General features: G+C 35.4%; 1 pseudogene; it reads right to left on the bottom strand.

Moving 5' to 3' along the window:
* Positions 1-368: 368 nt before the first annotated feature.
* LOC102489039 (calcyclin-binding protein pseudogene) overlaps positions 369-13,910 on the bottom strand; it is a 17,023-nt pseudogene continuing 3,481 nt past the window's right edge.

The following is a 13,910-nucleotide window of genomic DNA, read 5'->3' as shown; positions in this document are numbered from 1 at the left end:
ACACGGTAATGCATTGCAGCTGGTAGTAAGACATCAACTTCCAAGAACAAGTACAAATTTGTATTTTATGTAAAAATTCAAGTTTTACACTTTCTTGTTCTTACACTAGAATTGATGTCACTAACTTAGGCAAACAAATACTTTTGTTTTCTATCTCTTAACTGAACAAAAAATACATAGCATTTTCATTATTTCAAATAATGCAATATAATCCTTTTTTTGAACAAAATGGTCAAGGGTGCTAATGAAATCATCTTTGGAGGAAGTGTTTAATAAGCATACTTTATTTAAATAAATTCTCCAGGAGGACATGGAGAATTCACTGTCTTTACTTACAAGGCTATGTAAATAGTTATCTGTCAATTTATATGTGCTGCTCGCCAACATTCTCTTATTGAAAACATCAGAATTTCCACATCACAGTTCTTGAGAGGTCTTTAAGTCTTAAAATTCTGGTTCTCCTTTGGCTTGCTTCTCTCTTGATTCCATTTAGGCTTTATTAATGGTTTGCTTCATATCATCATCTCCATCTTCATAAATTTTCTTTAGAACATTCATCAGTCCCTCACTAGGATCTGTGTCAGTGTCGTAGGAAGGCTTTTCTTTCTCTTTGCACTCTTTTTCAACCTGGATCTGGTAGTCCCATCGTGTGTTTTCTGCTTTCTTTCTACATAATATGAGCACTGTATTGGTCTTAAATGTTTTTGAACTGCTTTCAACAGAGATGAGTTTCAAAAGATTGTTCACCATCATGGAGTAACTCTTAGTAACCAAAAGATTAAATGACCTTTCTGTGAAATGCACCTGCATGTTCTCAATAGGAACTTGATGAACTCCAGTTAAGGTAATGTAGATTTTCACAAACTTATCTCACTGATCCCATCCATAATTGCTGATTTTCACTGTATATCCTGTTGTAATGAGAGCAACCAAAGCAACTAGCTGGCTTTTCATTGTCAAGAAGTTCTGTTTTGCTTTTGTTTTGTTTTGTTTTGTTTTGTTTTTTTCCCTGTGATTTCTGCTGCATCTTGTTCTTGATTTCTGTCTCAGTTTTGGATTTTTCAGCTGTAAGGGCATAATGTACTTGTTTCCTACTGGCCTTTTCCAATAACACCTTTACTTCTAGATATTTCTGTAGCTCTTCCAGACTCGATGCTATTGTCTCGCTGAGCACCCACTGCCAGAGCTGCAGCCACGCAGGAGAGCTTGGTGCAAATTTTTGATATTTTCCTTTGTCAGGATACTTTCCTTGCTAAAATTCTTTAATCAATGTAATATAAACAAGATTGTGATAATAATAAAAAAAATAAAATTAAAAAAAACAACAATGAATTGACTTAATTTCTGGGGCCAGGAGGTGGTATAGTGGTTAAGGCATTGGATTCCCACATGGCTGACTGCAGTTTGAGTCCTGAACTCACTGACTAAAAACATCACTCCAAGTACGCGGGTGTACATGCCCAAAATCCCAGGTGGAGAAGAGATTGCAGCATTGCCATCCCTCCTGAGGGGTGATTTCTCACAATCCCTCTTTCTGTCTCTGTCTTATCGCTGGCAAAAACCTTTAAAAAAATTACTTAATTTCAATGTACCCTAGTACCTCTCAACACTCTTATATTGCTAGTTGTTTTTAGACATGTTCCAAACACTATTTGTGAACTGTGTTTACCTTTTGTGCCATATTCTCCCCTTTTCATGGTTTCTAGCTTTTTAAATGTCAGTCTTTTCTTACTTTTGACAGCATTTTCTTTTATGGCACTCTTGTTTCTGCTGAAATTTTTGTGTATTTGTTTGTCTGTTTGTTTTCCCTATTATCATGTTTTCATGTTAAATCCTAACGTTTTTAGTTTTCTTTCACAGTCATTTCCATTGACGGTCTTCTGTTCTGTCTTGATCTAACTGTTTCCTGATATATTCTGTCATTTCCTATGATAGCATACATATGACATGGCCCTCAAGAAAATTACCATTTAAGTGAGAAAAAAATTACAGTTCTCTTTATCGACATAGTTATTAAAGCAGATTCATGTGCAGTTAAGGACCTAATGTCCATTTGAAGGTTTGGAATTTTTTTTTTTTTGAAAGGTTTTGCTATAGGGCGTGTGCGCTTGTCAGAAAGACAGAGAGAGACAGAGCGACAAAAAGCCAGAAATCACCCCCCAGGGTGTATGGCCATACCACAATCCGTTCTCGTCCATTCTCCTCTCGGGATCTTGGCATGCACGCACATGTGCCCAGCATGAGTTTAAGTCACCGGGTCCAGGTCAACTACATGGAGCCCAGTGACATAGCCATTACGCCAACTGCTGGTACAGGACATTTCTTTTAATATCTATTATGCCAGAGTGTATGTTGAAAAATATAAAATACTCTAAATATAGTGCGGAGAGGAGACAAGGCAAAGATAATTCGAAACTCATTTAAATAAGATGCTAGCATTATTAAGTCTAGAGCTTTGAGGGACTTTAAATGTCTTTCAGCCCATTTTTATCATCTAGTGTAAGAAATCTCTACAACATCCAAACAAACAATCATACAGAATATGGTTAAGGGACAACAATAACCAAAACCAAATTAGCCAATTAGATTTGCATCTTTTGTAAACATAGAGTAAAAATTTCTCTTACTATAGATTTTGGTCCAAGTGCTATCTAATGACATCACATATATCTTATTTTTCTTTAAGTAGACTTTATTTTAAAAGCAGTTTTTAAGTTTGTAGCAAAATGGAGCAGAAGGTTCAGAGATTTCCCCCATTCCCCCAGCTCTTGCACTTACATACCCTCCCTGCATTATAAACACTCCCTTCATAAAGGTGCATCTATTATAATCAATGAGGTATATTCAGATATCATTATAACCAAGAATCCAGAATTTATGTCAGAGTTTACTGTCTTGTTTTTTATTGCCAGATAGCAATGTCCACTCACCAGGGAGAGATAGAGATAAAGACAGAGAGAAGGAATTAGCATTCCCACAATGGGGCATGGTCATGTTACAACCTCTTCCTCTCCATTTCTTCATTCTTTCAGGATATTAGAAATGTGTGTGAACTTACAAGGGAGAAAGCGCAGCAAAGCAAGAGAAAGAGAAAGGGAGAGAGAAAGTAACCTCCCACACACTCAGTTAGGTATGGTCACATTGCAATTTTTTTTTCTCCATTTATCCATACCATTACATTTTGGGGCATAGAAACACACACGTCGAGATTTTTTTTTTTTCTTTTTTTGATAAACAGTGCTGGGATTCGAAAGAAAATTGGCCATGTGGGTCTGACTCCCCATGCACAGGGCTTAAAACCTAGAGGTTTTTGGTTTGTTTGAGAGATTTCTGCTATAGAGCATGTAAGCTCATCAGAGAGACAGAAAGAAACGATCCAGAGGGTATGGCCATGCCTCAATCCTTTCTTCTCCATTCTCCTCTTAGGATTTTTGACACACATAAACACACACCTGGTTTGAGTTTCAAGCTACCAGATCTGGGACTCAAACCACAGTTGGTCATGTTGGAGTCCAGTGATATAACCATTATGCCATCTGCTGATCCCTGCCATAGGGTTTTTAGTGGTCCACAGTGAGCCTCAAGCAACTTCCCAAGTACAGTTCAGGTTTCCATTCCCACCACAAAAATTCCTATGGGATATTTGCCCATTGGTTTCTGCCTTGGTAAGTTGTAATTCTCTGAATTCTCTTACAATTTTCTTCAATTTTTCATGGCACTGGCTGGTCCTATGATCTCAGACTTTTCCAGACCTAAGATGTTATAGTTTGGACCACAATTTGTTCTCCTAAGTTTTCTGTTTGATATTGAAAGGTGGTGAGATCTAGTAGGTTTGTGGTGATTGTCTCATGGAAACAACAGTCTCATGAATAGATTAATGATAACTCTCAGTCCCGGAGAGTTTTGGAGCTCATATGAAAAGGAAAGAAGTTAGTTCTTGTGAGAGTAGTTGTTATTAAGAGAGAGAGAGAACAAGCTGCTCACAACCTCTGTAGTGCCTGTCATTTTCTGTCCTTCCATCAGCTATGCTGTAGGCTTTGGCATTTGGGCTTTCAAACTACCAGAATCATGAGTTTGTAAATATTGGCTCTATATAATTTTTAGAGCAGTCAGGCCAGCTCGTGGCATGGTGGTTAGTTCGGCTGGATCCCACATGGTTGACTACACAGTTTGAGTCTCAGACTCAGTGGCTTGAGGCTGTGTATATGTGTACAAAGATTCCAGAAGGAGGAAGAAATGGAGGAGAAGGAAATGGATTGTGTTGTGACCATCTCCCATGAACGTTGCTTTCTCTGTCTCTCTGTCTCTCTCTGTTTCTCTTTCTCTGTCAAGTGTACACATCTTCTGGCAAAAATTTTAAAGATAAATAAATAAAATTAAACACAAAGGCTTAGGATTTTTTTAAAAAGCAGTATAAAAACAGCCTAAGACAGAAGAATCATTGATTTTTTAATTTGTTTGGAACTTGTTAGAATGAAGTGGTGACTTCTGAGTATCTTACATACAGGATATGAAACCAAGAATGCCTCAGATATTTTCTTTAACACTTATTTTTTCCCCACAATGATTAAAACATTCAAAAATAGATATTTTTATCTCCTGTTTTTAAATTTGAAAAACTATGAACTTTGACACTGACTGGATATTTCTAATTTCTGTAATTAACTCTTTCTTTCTTTTTTCTTTTATTTTGGAGAAGTTTTCACTATAGGGTGTGTGCGCTCGCCAGACAGACAGAGAGAGACAGAGAGACAGAAAGCGAGAAATCACCCCCTCGGGGGGATGGCCACACCACAATCCCTTCTCCATTCTCCTCTCGGGATCTTGGGCACGCATGCACACGTGCCCAGCATGAGTTTAAGCCACTGGGTCGGGGACGTGAACCACGGTCGACTACGTGGGAGTCCAGCGACATAGCCATTACGCTAACTGCTGGTTCCCTGTAATTAACTCTTTCTGAGGTTGAAGTTTTAAAAATAACTTTACCATTCCTGTTCTATCCTTTATAGTTCTATCCTTTATATTTCTAGTTTTCAGTCTGTGTGTGTGCATGTGTGTATTCTTTTCAATATTGGGCACATCATTCTGGGAAGGTTGGAGCAACATACTGGAAATGGTTCATATCCTTTAGTCAAAAGATCTCAGTAATGCCACATAATACATGACTAACATTTTTTTGGAATTGAAACTCACATTGAATTTTTTCTTTTTGTCTTCTTTCTTTTTCTTATTTTTCATCTATAGGGCACTATTTTACTACATTTGGGTTTTTAGATGTGAGTATCTATTGCAAGTCATCTTGTAGAACCTGGCCCATCATCCTATGTAAGATGATTTTATAAGTTTATTTTTATCTTACTATGTATTTGTTCTCTGCCTGGTTGATGTCATTCTTCACCCATGTTATGGATAGTAAACACAAATAATTGAGGGCAGAACTTTTTGAATCACTATTGCAGACTGATATTAATGTTAATTCACTAGCCAGAATTATTTGAACACTACCATTCAATCAGTTTATAATTCCTCTAACTGAAATATCCACAGTTAGCTGGTGGCATGATGGTAAAGGCAGCTGGATCTCACATTTTAAACGGGGTGGTTATAGTCCTGAACCAGGTGACTTGAAAAACATGTGGGCATGTGTGCATCAGTGCCCAAAATCCCCAGAGAAGAATGCAGAAGAAGGGATTATGGTGTGGCTGTCTCCCATGCAGAGAGTTTACCACACACACACCCTCCACCCACACCCTGCCTGTAATGAGGGGTGAGGGCAACACTTCTCATCGGAAAATAAAAGAATAAAAAAAATAAATAAAATAATAATAAAAGAAATATTTTTAACCCTGAGTTTCAGTCTCATAAAAACATGTTGTCAAATGTCAATGGACCCAGTGTATTTCTCTCATTGAGCAGGTTAGCAATTCTTTCAAAGTGTATTTTATAATTGTTCTTACTAACGTAGAGCAGATCTAACATTCAAAATCTAATTTAAGCAAATTTTGTATCTTTGACTGTTTTACATAATCAGACTATTTTATAGTTTATAAAAACAAAAAGATAATCAGTTCCCATGATTAGTTGCTGCTCAAGTTCTATAACAAATGTAGTGTTCACATTTAAAAGAATTTTTTCTTTAAATTTACAAGCAAAGTAAAACATTATTTAGCATCTTGTATCAAATATGTGGGAGTATACAAAAAGGTCATGGAAAAGTTATATTATGAAAAAAAACTATGCATGAATTTCAACTTTTTAAAAATAAATATAATCAAGCTTTAGCTCAATTTTCCATTAAATTTTTAAAGTCCTTTCATGGATTTTTTTTTTTCCATAGGGCACTTTCACTTATCAGAGAAAGAAAGAGAGAAAATTAGAAGTTACATGTCCAGGGAGGATGGCTATCTCTCAATCCCTTCTCCTCCATTCTCCTCCTGGGATTTCAGACATGTATGCATGTGGAATCTGGCATGATTTTCAAATCTCTGGATCCAGTATTTGAACCATGGTTGGCTACGTAGGATTCCAGCACCCCAACCACCACACCACTGCCAGTTCCCTTTTGTGTATTTTTTTTTCTTTGAGAGGTTTTTCCTATAGGGAGTCTGTGCTTGCCAGAAAGACAGAGAGAGACAGAGAGATAGAAAGTGAGAAATCCTCCCTCTCCCCCAAGGGGGGATGGCCATGCCGCAATCCTATTCTCCTCTTAGGATCTTGGCATGCATGTACATGCGCTCAGTGTGAGTTTAATCCACCGGGTCTGGGACTTGAACCGCCATCAGCTACATGGGAGTTCAACGACATAGCCATTACGCTAATTGCTGGTCTCCCTTTTTGTGTATTTCTGAAATCGTTGTAACAGATTCCTGTAATGACATAGCCATCATGGTACCTTATGAGATTACTCAATATTCAAATTCTGAAGGATAAAATCTTAAGAACATGGGTACATATACTAGTATATTTTAACTATGTAAAATTTTAATTACATTGTCCAATTTCAGTGAGATTTATCAAAGTGCTTCCTTCATTGTCTATGCATGTGGATTATTCTATTTTGCCTGATCAAGTTCTTCATACGAATGTGTCCACAGATAGGCAAGACTACACAGAGAAGGAAAAGAGAAAGGAATGATCAGGAGGACATAAATATAAATAGGTAAAGGACTTGCTAAATCAATATACTTATTCAAATCACTAAGTTATCCCAAAATTAACAAAATAAAACAAAAAGAATTCCACAGAAAAGCAAGATATTTTTAAATCAATATTTGGTAGATTATTAATTTTTGTTATTTAGCATACTTACAAAGATGTTTTTAAGAATTATTTTTATTTATTTATATATTTTTTTATTTAAATTTGATTTCCTGAGCTAAAATTTACAAGCAAAGTAAAACATTATTTAGCATCTTGTATCAAATATGTGGGAGTATACAAAAAGATCATGGAAAAGTTATATTATGAAAAAAAACTATGCATGAATTTCAACTTTTTAAAAATAAATATAATCAAGCTTTAGCTCAATTTTCCATTAAATTTTTAAAGTCCTTTCATGGATTTTTTTTTTTCCATAGGGCACTTTCACTTATCAGAGAAAGAAAGAGAGAAAATTAGAAGTTACATGTCCAGGGAGGATGGCTATCTCTCAATCCCTTCTCCTCCATTCTCCTCCTGGGATTTCAGACATGTATGCATGTGGAATCTGGCATGATTTTCAAATCTCTGGATCCAGTATTTGAACCATGGTTGGCTACGTAGGATTCCAGCACCCCAACCACCACACCACTGCCAGTTCCCTTTTGTGTATTTTTTTTTCTTTGAGAGGTTTTTCCTATAGGGAGTCTGTGCTTGCCAGAAAGACAGAGAGAGACAGAGAGATAGAAAGTGAGAAATCCTCCCTCTCCCCCAAGGGGGGATGGCCATGCCGCAATCCTATTCTCCTCTTAGGATCTTGGCATGCATGTACATGCGCTCAGTGTGAGTTTAATCCACCGGGTCTGGGACTTGAACCGCCATCAGCTACATGGGAGTTCAACGACATAGCCATTACGCTAATTGCTGGTCTCCCTTTTTGTGTATTTCTGAAATCGTTGTAACAGATTCCTGTAATGACATAGCCATCATGGTACCTTATGAGATTACTCAATATTCAAATTCTGAAGGATAAAATCTTAAGAACATGGGTACATATACTAGTATATTTTAACTATGTAAAATTTTAATTACATTGTCCAATTTCAGTGAGATTTATCAAAGTGCTTCCTTCATTGTCTATGCATGTGGATTATTCTATTTTGCCTGATCAAGTTCTTCATACGAATGTGTCCACAGATAGGCAAGACTACACAGAGAAGGAAAAGAGAAAGGAATGATCAGGAGGACATAAATATAAATAGGTAAAGGACTTGCTAAATCAATATACTTATTCAAATCACTAAGTTATCCCAAAATTAACAAAATAAAACAAAAAGAATTCCACAGAAAAGCAAGATATTTTTAAATCAATATTTGGTAGATTATTAATTTTTGTTATTTAGCATACTTACAAAGATGTTTTTAAGAATTATTTTTATTTATTTATATATTTTTTTATTTAAATTTGACCAGAGAGGGACAGAGTAAGAGAGAGAAAGAAAGTGAGAAATCAAGCTGCCAGGTCCAAGACCCGAATTACGGTCAGCCATGAGGGAGTCCAGCCTCTTTAACCCCCATTCCATCTGCTGGCCCCATAGATACTGTTTCTAAATCTTAATTTCAGAACACTGAAAATGGTCTACATTTTAGGAAAGCAAATCTTACTATATCAGTGAAAACAAAACTAGAATAAGAATGTATACTTTAAATTATAAAATAGTTAATGTTATGTTTATATAATTCACAATGTGTGAAAGGATATATTTTTAAAATTACTAGGAAAAAAAAAAGTCTAGAAACTCAGAATGACATTAAAACCTTGGCAGGGAACAACTTCTTAAAAGTCTTATCATTGATAGAGTTGAGGCTACTCTGTGAAACTCTTATCATTAATAATTGTAGTTTCTCCTTAACCGAATACCAGATTTCACTTGGGGCCCACATTGAACTTAGGGTTCATTTATTCAAGGGACTGGACACGTGTGAGCATGTCTGGAGCAATGTGATGGCAAGTCCTTCAATGGCTCTATTTGCATGAGAGCTTTGGGAGATTCCTAGGAATGAATTCAGAGCTTGCACATAATTTTGGTTTACAAAGAATAGGAAATAAGGCTATGTTCTCAGTCATTCTCATTGTTTTCTGTCATCCTTCCTAAGGTGTGTTTAAAAAGGCAATGACAAAATAGAGTGAAGACTGGTTCTTTAGCAATGTGAGATAGTAACTTCAACTTTGAAAGTAAGGGGCATGACTAATGTTACCAAATTAGCAAATAATGGTACAGAACACCCAGTTAAATTAGAATCACAGATAAGCAACTAATACTTATCAACAGAGCTAAATGATCACAGTTATATCATGTATTAATAATATATGACTAACATATCAATAATAATATGATAATGTATATGATATCATATATTTGTATATGTAAATATATTTGTTGCTTACCTGAATTTAAATATATACTATACAAAAATGTGTGTGTGTGTGTATATATATATATTTTAAAGTCCCATGTAATATTTGAGTCATACTTACATTTTTAAAAGAATGGTTCATCTTTCATTGAAATTTAAGTGAACATTTTACATTTTACTTGACAACTCCCTAGGTGTGACATCAATATTTGCAGTGGCAGTGAGAGAGTTCAAGGCCTTTAAATCAGACGTATTTCCCCTTGGCTTCAGAAAGCTTTGTACAGAATTCAGAAAGTGGAAGACCCTATAGGAGCAACAACATCATTGGCACCACCGGTGTTTTTCTTATTTTGGCTGTGCATGTGTAGCTTTTGAGTTTTTTCAATGCTCTTTGGGCTTACTATGTATTTTCTTTCTCTCTTCAAGTGCTCGATTCCAAATCTCTTTTTGTTTGTTTGTTTGTTTTGAGAGGTTTTTGCTATAGGGCATGTGTGCTCATCAGAAAGACAGAGAGAGAGAGACAGAGAAACAGAAAGCAAGAAATCACCCCTGCGGGGATGGCCACGCCACAATCCCTTCTCTTCCATTCTCCTCTCAGGATCTTGGGCACACACACACACATGCCAGACGTGAGTTTAAGTCACCAGCTCCAGGACTTGAATCATGGTCAACAACATGGGAGTCCAGTAACACAGCCATTATGCCAACTGCTGGTCCCCCAAATCAAGCATTCTTTTTTATAATGCAATAATTGATCCAGAAAAAGAAAATGTGTAAGGAAAAATAAGATATGATAAAAATTAAAATAAATATAATAATACAATGAATGTCTGCCCTATTATCCAATATATAAACAAAAATATTACTAATATATTGACAAGGTTACCCCTCATTAGAGAATGAAGAATTTCATGTTTATCAGTTTTTTACTATTTAAAGAAAATGCTTAGAAGTCCTTAAACAATGTGTGGTTTAGTTTTGCTTATGCTTAGGATTATAAATGTTATTATATACAAGTATCTCCTGTAACTTGCTTTATTTTCTAAGGTCTGTCAATCTTGCGGCCTATACCTCTAATTAATAAATAGTCATTGATCCATAATATTCTACAGGTAAATATAACACAAATCACCTTGTTGGTGAAACTTTCATTTTCCCCTTTTTATTTTTATTACAAACATTGCTTCCCTACATTTCATTTGTATGTCTCCAGATGCACATGTGTGAAATTCTCTCTAAACATTATATTTAGGTGAAGAATTGCTGATTTGTACAACATGAGCATATTCAACTTTACAAGATAATGTCAAATTGTTTTCCAAAGTGATTATACCAATTAAATTCTCACCAGCTGTGACTAAAGCTTCCTCCTTCTCCACATCCATACCAACACTTAGTATTTGCTGACTTCTTAATTTTTGCCAATCTGATGGGTATAAAATCATTTCTCGTTGTGTTTTAATTTACATTTCTCTGAATACTGATGAAATCAAACAGCGTTTTCTATGCTAAAAGGACTTTCACATTTCTTCTCTGTGAAATGTTTTTTTTGTGTGTGTGCTGTGTTGTGAAATTCATTTTATGCATTGATTGAAAAATTCCATAATAAACTTAGACAAATAATTCATATTTATATTTGTTGTCAAGATAGTTCCAAAACTTCATAATCGTGGTAGAGCCTGTCTTCTTGCTTCTTCTTTTCCTTCCTGCTACCATTTTGAAAGTATTTTTTCTAGCTTTTCTCATGCCATATGTTACTTAGATACTTAGTCAATACATGTTTTAGTGTTTTTTTTTAAAGTATAATAGACTTTTAATAATTATTTATTAAAGTTTATTTATAATTATCATTATTCCTCTATTTGCTGTAGGGCACATGTGCTCACCAGAGAGAGACAGAGAAAGAGAAAGAGAGAGAGGGAAAATGAGAAAGCAAGCGAGCAGTTCTAGGACATGAATTGCAGTCAGTCAGCACATTAACACATTAACAATAATGCCACCTGCTGGCCCCAAAAGTATATTTTCTAATGATTGTTACTTTGGGTATTGACCTGTTTCCGTACCTGTGGAGCCATTTTTTTTTTTTTTTAACAACTTTGACATAGTCTTAACCTACATGATGTTCACTTCTTTTCTATTAGGTTGTTGGGAGAGTCATGACATGTTTCTTTATTATCCTTATAATGGTTTCCTTATTATCTTTATATACTCATCTTATTAAATATATATTACATCTTTTCTCATTCTATCACACATGTGCATACCTGCTCACACACATACTTTTCTTTTCAATATTCTTATTTCTTTGTGCTGCATTTTGCATCTTTTTTTTTTTCAACCTCTACATGTAACTTTCTAGTAGTAGAAAAAATGTGTTTAATCTTATATTCCATTCTGGCATTGGGTTTTTCCATTTTGATAATTATGTATTTTTTGACAACTCTGATCAGTTATATTAACAACCTAATGGGTTGTTATTACCGTATCTCAGTACAGATATTGTTCATTAGCTCTAAAGAAGCATCCGTTTCCTGGTGCCAATTAAGTATTAGTTATTTAGTTTTGGCTTTTGGACCCTTTTTCAACTTTCTTGCAAACTCAATCTTTAAAAAGTAGTCATTTTGGTAACATATCTATGATATTCTTGCAATATTAAGTATCTAAGTTTTCCATAATGCAATGTTTGCTCTCTCACTAGAAACAGAGACGGGGAAATGAGAAAATATGCCCCCAGAGGGGGATGATCATCTCCATTTTGGACAGGCAAGCACACATGATTGGTGTGGTTTTCAAGCCACCGGGTCTGGGATCGAACCTCAGTTGATCATGTGGAAGTCCAGTGCCTTAAATGCCATGCCACATGCTGGCCCTTCATTGTTTATATCCTTACACATGATAGGTGTAAATGTGAGAATAGAATACATGCGATGAAAAAGCTGTGGAATATTTTACTCTCTAATAGCATTGCCATAATATATATTTTTTTTTCTTGAGAGATTTTTGCTATGGGGAACGTGTGCTTGCCAGAGAGGCAGAAAGAGACAGAGAGACAGAAAGAGAGAAATCACCCCTCTTCCAGGGTGACTGGCCACTCCACAATCCCTTCTCCTCTCAGGATTTTGGGCACACACGCACATGCACCTGGTATGAGTTTTAAGTTGCTGGGTCCAGGACTCATATCATGGTTGACTACATGGGAGTCCAGCAATGTAACCATTACACCATCTGCTGATCACAACAATAATAATTTTTAAAAGTAACTCTTCTGATGTAGAAACGAGGTGGAAGATATATGAGCTGAAATGAGATGAATTACATATAATGATTAAGAACTACCTGTCACTTGTAACTCTAGAGTCAACATGCAAAATCGAGACTTACTTAAAAGCCCAGTACATGGCAACTATATACCTATTCAATGTAAACGGATTGTAGTACTCATCTCACTTATCCTTTAGATGAAGGATCGTGTAGACTTTAGGGATGTCATCTCCAGGCTCCCGAGGAACAGGATTGTGGGCTCTAAATAAGCTTTTCTTTTTACTCTTTTAAAATCTTATACTTTAAATCACAGTTTTTAGATGTATCTTAAGCTAGAGAGCATCTTTTTTTCTCTGTGATGGTCAGTGTCATTCTGAAAATAGAGCCAGGCAAACTCAAATTGTACTTCTTTATTACTTACAAATGTCTACCAAAATTAATCGGGACACTTTCCCTTCTTGTGGACACGATAAAATCCTGTGTGAAAAGTCTAGCAATTTTACTAGCTTTGTTTCAAAAATATCATGTTAAACTAGATGGTAATTTCTAGATTTAAAGTATAAAAACCTTTGTATGTGAGTGTCTTTATTTCTAAGAGAAAAAAAAATGTACTTATTGACTATAACTGTTAACGGTGAAGCAGATATCTAACATGCAAAACGCTGTTAAGATATATATATAGATAGATAGATAGATAGATAGATAGATAGATAGATAGATAGATATCTCTCTATATATATAAATAAAGTGGAAAGATTTTACTGATTTTCATGTGGTTAATTTTAAGTCAGTCCTGAAATTGGTAAAACTGAAAGAGAAAAGGCCTAGGGCTAGAAAAGACATCATTAGCCTAAAATTAGAAACACCTAATTAGAGGTTTAATCAGCACCCCATCTTATGAATCGTTAACTATATTTTAAACATCTGCATATCCAATGACAGGTGGGACTTCGTACTTATTATCTGGAGAATTCAGGTTCGACATCAGATGCTTGCCAAAGTTGAGGACACTGTGGTAGTAATACAACTTTTCATATGTATGGTGCTTCCTGCAACATGGATACTTCACATGAACATTGTATTCATCTCTGTTT

Source organism: Tupaia chinensis, unplaced genomic scaffold, assembly GCF_000334495.1.
Source record: "Tupaia chinensis unplaced genomic scaffold, TupChi_1.0 Scaffold000174_1, whole genome shotgun sequence".
Taxonomy (NCBI): domain Eukaryota; kingdom Metazoa; phylum Chordata; class Mammalia; order Scandentia; family Tupaiidae; genus Tupaia; species Tupaia belangeri.
Note: the sequence above shows the minus strand (reverse complement) of the source record. Positions and strands in the feature narration are given on the sequence as shown.